We start from the raw sequence: 7,537 nt of genomic DNA, 5'->3' as shown, positions 1-7,537 counted from the left end.
AGTCTTCAAATCAGGATTTGCAATCAATGTTACCTTGGTAACAAAGCATTCAATATTCACCGTTAGACGAAAACCTGATTAGACTCAAGCTAATATCTTTCAACTGTTAGATCGAACTTAGCTTGTTACACATAAATGAAAAGTGACTTCATTTAGATATGAGTAATCGTACCTTAACGTGTGCACCTTGTTGGCTCAACAATAGTTAACCGAAGTTAGCCATATGAATACTTTCTTATCAACCTTATTCATCTTAACCACAACCAGTTCAAATGACTCAAATCAAACTAGTTATAGAGTTGTTCAATTGTTTATATTTAAAGATTCATTCTATTTTTCATTATTATTTGCATATAGACATATAATAGACTTAATCTTTGTAGACAAAAGTTCATCCTATCTTCCATCAATATTTGCATAATGACATAATAAGCTTAACTTTTGTTTGTCAAAAGTTCATTCAATCTTTTATCAACATTTGTATAATGACATATGAAAGACTTAACTTTTGACATGTATGGGACAATCATAGTTCACGGACACAAACACTCATACCCATAACAAGTTCCAATATATGAAACCATAAAGATTAATACTGCAAAATCATCTTCCAGAATTTAAATAAATAAATCTAAAAACATTGCAAGATGAAAATCGTTGGAAATATCTATGTGTACTCACAATAGTGGCTATTCCAAACCCTAGTTATCCTTCTTAAAACACAAGAATAAATTCTCATAAGAAGTTTCCTAGACAAAAACAAGAACACCAATAGATAAGGAATTTAATCAACATCTTCATCATCGGAAACCATCCAAGAGGCTTGAATCCTATCCATATCTTCCTTGATCTCGGGAAACTTAGTGGCAATCACGCATAATTGTTCTTGCACGCATTTTATCTTGGAATTGATCTTACACTTACCCTTGTGAATTTGATGAAGAAGATTCAAGGTGGTAGGATCACAAGAACCGTCAAGGGAATCACATCTTTGCCTTTTGAAAGCATTCTCCCTCATACATTTGAAAGTACAAGGACGAACAAGCTTGGGAGTTCCAATGGAATTTCCAATAGGAGCAATAGAATATGCTCGACAATTTGCTCGATTAAGCAAGGAAAGTGTTAAAGCATTGCTCGGTCGAACTCGCATGCGTTGCTATCCCAGGCATGTTTGTCAATATTAGTGATCAAAACTATATGTCTTGATTTCTAGTATACTTATGACTAAGTCTCGGTCTATGATATATAGTTAGGAATAGTTGAGTTCCAGACTCCATGGCGATTATTTTGCAAAAACGAAGAACTACTCAAGGAACCAGTGGAACTCCATCCGACCAAAAGATATGTGGAGACTTGAAATCATCTTGTGATACGTAATCAATCAAGGGTACCTAGAGTCAGTGTTGTTTGATAGGAAGTTCAGTAAAAAACAAAATAAAAGATAACAGTACTCAAAGAAAATAACACAATTAATTCTTCTAACTTCTTCTTCTTTATTGCTTGAAAGAAAAACTCTATTACAAACCAAAACTATGGCTGTCTTTCTCACGTCTTTCTCTGTCTTTCTAGCTTAACAATCTCCTCCTTTTATAGGAGTGTAAACTTGCTTCTAAAGAAATAAAACTATGAGTTTTTTAGAACTCATCTAAACTAGGAATCCCATCTAAGTTAGGAAAACTCAAACTTCTAGGCTAAGTTAATAAATTTCCACCTCTTCTAGTATCTTCCAGATACTCTCTAGCCAAAACACGGCTCAGGTACTTGGTGTATATAACCTGCACCATCAACTATTCTGTGCATATAACCTGCACGACTCCTATGAAGATAATCTTCACAACATTCTTCTTCTGCTACGATACTCCTGTATCATGGCTCCCCATTTTAGGAAGCTGGAACTCCTGTGTAAGCTCTAAATTGTAGGTGGGGAAACTCAGCCTCCCCTTGTTCCTTGCTGAACCATCTTGCTTTGCTTGGCATTTGACCAGCACGCCCAACACGAAACATTATACGATCTCCTCTTCTGGTAGGCGTCACTTTTGTTTCAACAACACAATCTTCTTTCAGAGCTTCTTCTCGGTCTACCCACGAGTCTTCTACAGGTGGTAACTTCAATTCTTGATCATCTTCCTCAATTAATAATGGAGGTTCAAACAACTTCAGATACTCTGCGTTAATAACAGAATACATCTGCATATATGGTGGTAGATCCAGCTGAAAAGAATTTTCTCCAAATTGCTTTAATATCTTGAATGGCCCATACCGTATGGTTTTTAACTTCTTTCCTTCACCCTTGAGCCGCTCCTTCCCTATACGTAGACAAACCAAATCCCCTTTAGAAAAATTACAAGGAACTCGGTGTTTGTCATGTTTGGCCTTGTATTTAGCTTGTGACTTCTGTAGTTGAGCTTCTACCACTGTATGGACCTTGTGTATTCTCTCAATAAACCTTTGAGCTCTATTGTCTTCTTCTTCTATAGGCACCATACCTTGTGAAGTAGAAAATCCCATATCAAATGGACTCTGAGGTAAATAACCTAAACAAACTTCAAATGGGGACTTCAAGGTACTTCCATGAAATGCTCTATTAAACGAGAATTGTATGAAAGGTAAACTGTCATCCCAAGTCTTAGGGTGTTTTGAATGATACCCTCTTAACAGATGAACCAAAGTCTTATTCACTACTTCAGTTTGTCCATCGGTTTGAGGATGAAATGCAGTGCTATGCTTGAGTCTTGTATCCATTAGACTCCACAACTTGGTCCAAAACTGACCTAGAAAACGACTATCTCTATCAGAGATAATGGATGTGGGTAGTCAAAAATGTTTCCAAACATGATGAAAAAATAACTTTGCTGCACCTTCTCCTGTCACTGTCTCCTTACAGGGTATTAGATTTATCATCTTGTTGAATCTATCAACAATAACAAAGATATAATCGTTCCCTGTTTTAGTCATTGGTAAACCTCCCAAAAAAATACTTTCCCATGGTCTGGTAGGAACTGGTAATGGCATATACAACCCCATTTTCCTGTTAGATGGCTTCGAAGTATTGCATAGAACACACCCTCGAATATATTTGGTGACATCGAGATGCATCTTTGGCCAATACATATACCGCTTCAAATTAAGCAATGTCTTCTCTATACCAAAATGGCCAGCCACACGAGAAGTGTGTGCTTCTCTGATCCAGTGCATTCTATCTTCACAGCGTGGAATACATAGAGCAGTTCCCTTGTACATCAAGCCATCTACCAAGCGGCACCCACTTGTATATCCTTGGTTTAACTTCTTATATTCTTCGCCAAAATCTTCATCTTCCTCGTACTTATGAGCATAATTACTTGGCAATAATGGCCGAGTCTGCATTGCTAAGACCAAAGCCTTAGTGGTAGGTGGTCTGGATAATATGTCAGGTAACTTATTTGTTACCCCTTGTTTGTATTAGGTGCTCCAAGGACAGGACGACCCATCTCTCCTGGTAACATCTAACTTTGTCCATAAGTTTTATCTGTATATGTCACAATCTAATGCCTATCCCACAATAGTGTAACCATTATGTGCTAGGCAGGGGACTTAATGTTGATGGTGGATTTTAGTTCAGGGCTAAAATTGTAAAACCAAATTTATGCACTGACATCCTGTAAAGGATAAATCCATTGATGAGTGATGAATACTTATTCACTTCGCTAATTTACCTAGTGTTGATGGTGGATTTTCATTAAAGGCTAAAATTGTAAAGGCCGAAATTATGCGCTTACATCCTGCAAAGGATAAAGCCACTGATAAAATGGTGAATACTTCCTCACTATAAACTTATAGCATTATCAATTAATGCATGACCAGCCTTGTATTTCCTGTACTGCTCCACTCTCATTATTGGTGCGGCATGACGACTGAGTGTTGCTCTCAGCAGAGCAACACGAATCTCCAAGCGTTAATAATGAAGCACATACGAAATACTCGTATAGGACGCAATTCTCGGAGGGTTATACTAACCCGATCGAGTATCTGGACTGTCTACGACAGTCTTGGAAATAATCACGACCACGCAAGTCGGCCACAAAGGTGCAAAGTCACGCATGAAAAAATAATCACCAAACGCCAGCCCAAAATGGATATCCAGACTGGTGTGGAGCATCTTGGAAAATCTTGTGCGCACAAGACCGCCTACGGCAGTCTCAAATTCATCACGATCGTCCAACTTCACCAGCATGGTTGGACGGCGTAGATTATCCCATAGCCGGTTAGGCAAATCTTGTCATGTACACCGGCGGACCTTCTTCCTACCTGCATGACCGACTCTTTCCTAACCTGACCAGATTTCAATATACGATTGTCCGAAGTTGGGTCAGCGTGGAGAATTGAGGGTCGCAGAAAAGTCCACTAAAAACCTAAAATTGATCATGACCATCCAACTTCACCGGCATGGTTGGATGGCTTAGATTAACCATGAGGTGGTCGTACACATACCACCGCACTCAGCACCGTCCTAATAAGTGCCCCACACAATCGGCCTCTCCATATGAGGTATATAACACGTATTTTTGGTTAGCCAACTAGCTAACACGCGGCCGGCCAAAAACCCTAATTAGGGTTTGTGTCGCAAATCGATCACGAGCGTCCATTTTCTCCTGCTCGAATGAAGGGTCCAGGAATAGACTAAGCAGGTCCGGTGAGTATCAACACGATCACTGTGGGCCCATCTATCTCCACACCCGATCGGCCAAGGCATACTGTGACTGGTTGCCTCGATTCGCACGCCCAAACTAGGCGTGGTCACACTTCCCAATTGCAAACCAATCTCGACCACTCAGCTTCGCCGGACAAATTGAGTGGCTTAGATCACGTTTCTATGGGACAATAAGGCACAGACGTGTACACCAGCCAGCCGTCTGCACGCCTTACTGATCGGCCAAGACCGAACAGGCTTGGTCGTCTCGAAACACGCGCCCGAAGTAGGCATGAAGCGCGGCCTTTGCGTCATGAGATTTCTGTCGCAAATCAATCTCAGCCATTCCTTTTTGCCTGACAAATTCAGTGGTCTAGATTGCACCTTCATGAGACAGTGAGGTATAGGCGCCTACGCCAGCATGCCATCTACACACATGCCCGATCGGCCCTGCCAAATATGTCTCCCACGCTTGGATTCGACCAAGCTAAAGGTTGGTGTTTGAGCACCTCCTAAACCCTAATCCAACGGTCGCAGATGTGGGTCGCAGTCCATCTTGTCCGTCCAACTTCACCATCTTGGACGGACAACCTAAGATATGAATTATGCGACTAGTGAGGCATCACCACAGTCACCGTCCACCACTCTTCCGCACAAAGTGATCGTCCAAGTCAGTACTTACCTTTGCTGCATCCAAACGATCACTCGAAGATGGCTAGACATGCATCTATTTTAAGACGCTTAATCGTGACTTACTTCTTTAAGCCTTAAAACAGCGATGCTTCACACATGCTGATTATATTCGATGCATTACCTGCATAGAATACACACAATATTTCACAAATATCGACTTCCTAAATAACTTAGTTATTTAATATAGCATCACATGCTACCTTTTGTGGGTCCCACGATCCACACACTCGAGACATTAATCATGTCACAAACTGGGGGATACATACTGGGGTATTGGTCTGGCGGTTTACAGCGTGCAGCGCATAACGCGCCATCACAAGAATATTTCAGGAAGACATGGACGGTTAGTGATGATGGGAGAAGTGGGCAAGACTAATCGTGTAACACTAATACACGCAACTCCACTACTCCATCACTCTACTTTTTCCACTTCCCATGAGAGACGTGGGTTAGGCTCAATGACTTGTATAAATAGGTTCTTCTCCCTATTTCAAAACAACACAAGAAAACAGAAACCAAGTGTTGATACAATCGTATCCAAACACCAGAACTGATAGCTTACATTCTGCAAGCCAGTTCAGCTTTCTGATATAAGTCATAAACAGCCAACACCTCCACATTCTGAACACCTTCTTCGCTTCCCTCCCTAAGATCAACCCCATCTTCTTCACTTTGTGACCGAAGCAAGTCTGGAACGGCCATTTCTTGGTTTAGGCCAGAGTTGTACAAATTGATTTCTCGAATCACAAGCACTCCCGTGCAGTGCATTTGTTTAGGTTTTAGATTCACTTCTCATCCACACACCCCAAATTACCAAAACCGGCAGAAATAGTTTTCACCCATAAACAATTGGCGACCACAGTGGGAGATTAATCTCTCGGTTGCAAAATCAATTTTCAAATCCAATTCAATCTTATCAATTTCGAAATGGTGGATCATAGGTCTTGATCAGCAACCAATCCTGACGGGACTAGCGCTGACAACACTCTCGGTGTTGATATCCCAATCAGTGGTGCCAACGTGCATCCAGTCAATACCATCAATGTATCTCGTGGAATTACTTCCTCTACTACCAGCACCAGCGGAGCAGGAGGAGATATTCCATTGGGCGTGACACCTCCTATTACCAGATCCAGAGCAGCCGCAAACCCTGGCATCTCTTCAAGTGTAACGCCTCCAGCCGTCACCAGAGAAACTGCGACCCCTTCATCAGGACGAGGAGCTAGAGGAGCAAGACGAGGACCATCTCCCATTACCATCGCAGATTTGATGGAGAGGCAGGAAGTCCTTGCTAAGACTCAAACGGATATGGCTGCAACTCAGAAAGAGGTACTCACTTTTCTTAAAGCATTAACTGATTGATTTCCACAAGAGCCACGACATCCCCTGGAGCCAACAAGAAACGCATTCAACGCACCCGAAGAAGGTACTTCAGCGGCGCGGGCCTACATGGACCTGATCAAAGAAGCGATAAACGACATACTCGATCTCCTCATCAAGATGACATCAGATATGAGTGGTCATGTCATGGAGACTCCTACACTAGGACTGATCCTTACAACGATCCTACTCAAGTCAATAGTTTCACTATGAACCAGAGACCGGTGGATCAGGAAGCGGCTTCAGTGGAAGGTTTATGCGAACTCTAACACCTCTCGAAGAATCAGCGGGCAGAGACGTTTGCTGCAATCAACCAGAGGGAGGTCACAACCGGGCCCTACATATTACTTCACGCATCAAGGATTCAGAGTTCAAGAGAGTCCCCATCGACACAGAAGCGTCTTCGAATGTGATTACCCTTAAGACTCTCAGGACAGCCAAGGTCCTCCCATGCAAGATCGTATAGCATCCTACCACAATGACAGACTTTGAAGGAAACCAGACTAGCACATAGGGATCGTCCCTTCAACATATCACCAGTGCCTGGAGACTATGCTGAATGAAGAAGTCGTTAGTATTCCTGCATCATCGTCTCCATACGCACCAATATGCGGGGTGGAAATGTTCGAACCGAGGGAAGCTCCACAGGAAGAATCAGACAAGGACCATTGCATCCCACTCCCCACATGGGCGTCAATCCAGGAGGAGGACCGACTCTCATCATTGATGGCTAAGCCCCACGACGCATCATTGCTGAAGAAACATTCTTCTTCATCCGGTGAAGCCGAAACCCAT

The sequence above is a fragment of the Papaver somniferum genome, chromosome 6 (genome assembly GCF_003573695.1).
Source record: "Papaver somniferum cultivar HN1 chromosome 6, ASM357369v1, whole genome shotgun sequence".
NCBI classification, from domain to species: Eukaryota; Viridiplantae; Streptophyta; class Magnoliopsida; order Ranunculales; family Papaveraceae; genus Papaver; species Papaver somniferum.
Note: the sequence above shows the minus strand (reverse complement) of the source record.